The 2,212-nt window shown below is 36.5% G+C and overlaps 1 long non-coding RNA gene across 3 annotated transcripts; it reads right to left on the bottom strand.

Annotated features, from left to right (window-relative positions):
* Positions 1-425: 425 nt before the first annotated feature.
* Positions 426-1,783, bottom strand: LOC122066838. 3 transcript variants are annotated; one of them, XR_006136491.1, is made up of 4 exons: positions 1,508-1,783; positions 1,209-1,374; positions 956-1,106; positions 426-644 (listed from the first exon to the last, which is right to left on the bottom strand). It is a non-coding gene; the product is annotated as an uncharacterized LOC122066838 (long non-coding RNA). The 3 variants fall into 3 exon arrangements; XR_006136490.1 differs by having other exon boundaries at positions 1,578-1,783; XR_006136489.1 differs by having other exon boundaries at positions 1,209-1,783.
* Between the last annotated feature and the right edge of the window lie 429 nt (positions 1,784-2,212).

Genomic DNA, 2,212 nt, shown 5'->3' with positions numbered 1-2,212 from the left:
TTTTTCCAGCCTCTCCTCATATGCCTCCTGCGGGATGATAATCTTGGTGTGCGCCCCAGTATGTATTGGATCCGGCAACTGCTCCACGTCCGGTAAAACCTTACCCACGACAGTAGAAAAAGTTTTCTTCACACCATCCCCTCTATCTTTCTGATTTCTGCTGTCATCCACCTTAGTACTCAGATCTTCTTTGGATTGAAACTCAGATTCTTCTCTAACCTCTTCCGATGCATCCTTTAATTTAGGTTTCCAGAAATCAGTAAGGCGTAGTTGCCTACCCCTATCCGGCGGTCTTCCTCCCCGTGGGTCATGATCCATATCTCTACCATCATCTACCACATTCAAAAACGCCATCGTCTAACTAAGCGAAGCAGTCTGGTCAAGATCTTTTAAACCTAAAATCACAAATTAATAAATGAAAAAAAAGAATCCTAAAATAAAGAATTGAGTTTATGTAAGATCTCGAATACCCTAGGCCTTGTTCTTGTATGCCTTCTTTGACAAACGAATGTCATCCCAATTGATATGTGCACAAGGAATGGGACATACTGTAGCTTCTGGAACTCCACATACATTGCTTAGATAAAAATTATATTGTCCTCTACTTCCACGACATGCTTTTTGTAGAGAGTCCATGTCAAATCCTGGATTTAATTGGGAGGAAATTAAAGAAAGAACATTATTACTAAGTAGGCATTCATGTTTCTGAAAACCCATTTATCAATGTTTGTAAGATAGAAAAATACTTACCAAGCAAAGGAGCCTTGTCAAAGACCCATTTAAATACATTGTAATAATCATCATAAACTATATCAACATTTAGGTATTCATCCCTCAGTTATTGCAAGGCTTGTGAAACATTGCAAAGTTATTTAATACTGGCAAAGTAAGAAATAATAATTTATTTACAATAATAATATGATTAATTATATGTAGCAATGGTGAGGAAACTTACCATAGCAATTGTTTTGATGGATTGAATAATATGAAGCACCAAACCCTGTTGCAGGTTGTCCATGGTTTTGCCTAGGAAGAAGGGATGATTATAATCATTACCATCGATCTCCCCGCGAAGAAAATTGATCTTTTAAGCTTCTCCTCACAATCTGAGCAACAAGTTGATTTGAGGCGGGTCTTGAGCCAAATGTCAGTGATTTACGAGCAAAAGAAAAGATAATTTGAGAAATATATAAAAGAAAATTACATACCAATATAGTTAATCATAAAAAGACCATTGGAGCATCGTCCCGTAGGCTGATTTCTAAAGAAAGAAATACGTAGGGAAGGTTGGCAAACACCAAAGCCACTAGAGATGTAGTTTCTTGGATGAGATTGCCAGTATTAGATATTGAAACACCCACATTATATATGTCACTGGGAGAGCATAAACTGATCAAGTTAGCAGAAGAAGGAAGTGGAAGAAGAAAGAGTTAAAAGAAAGAAAACAAACAAATAAATTGTAGAAGATAAGAAGTGCATTATAGGATCAGAAAGCCAAGATGTATACCTTATATTAAATCATTGGATAGGGAGAGAAAAAGCTAAAGAACTGCATAAGAAACCCTACAAGAGCTTACCTGAAACCAAAGGAATGGTAGAGAAAGCAACGTAAATAGAAGTGAGGGAGGGGGATGGAGAGGGAGAGAGATTTAGTTTCCTGATAAACATGATAAGAGGGAGAGTTATAGTAAGATATACTCATCCAATATAATTATCTGATAAAACATGGAGAGAGAGAGAGAGAGAGAGAGAGAGAGAGAGAGAGAGAGAGAGAGAGAGAGAGAGAGAGAGAGAGAGAGAGGTTTTGTCTCCTAATGAAGGGGGAGGGAAGAGGGAAGATTTTTGTTTACTAATAAATTATATACAAATAAATATGGAGAGAGAAAAAAATAATTACGGAGAATGGGGGTAGGAGAAACGTGAGAGGATGAGTGATATTTTTTTTTCTTCGAATAGTTATGAAAAGTTTTACAAAGGTAAATATGGAGAGAGAAAATGATAATTATGGAGAGTGGGACAGGGAGAAATGTGAGTGGATGAGTGAGTTTTTTTTTTTTGGATTAGTCATGGAGTGTTTTACAAAAGTAACTATGCTTAGAGAGAGAGAGAGAGAGAGAGAGAGAGATAGAGAGAGAGATAATTATGTTTCCTAATGAAGGGGGAGGGAAGAGGGAAGATTTTTGTTTACTAATAAATTATATACAAATAAATA

The sequence above is a fragment of the Macadamia integrifolia genome, unplaced genomic scaffold (genome assembly GCF_013358625.1).
Source record: "Macadamia integrifolia cultivar HAES 741 unplaced genomic scaffold, SCU_Mint_v3 scaffold2608, whole genome shotgun sequence".
NCBI lineage: Eukaryota > Viridiplantae > Streptophyta > Magnoliopsida > Proteales > Proteaceae > Macadamia > Macadamia integrifolia.
The sequence above is the reverse complement of the archived record's forward strand: the minus strand, read 5'-3'. Positions and strand labels throughout refer to the sequence as shown.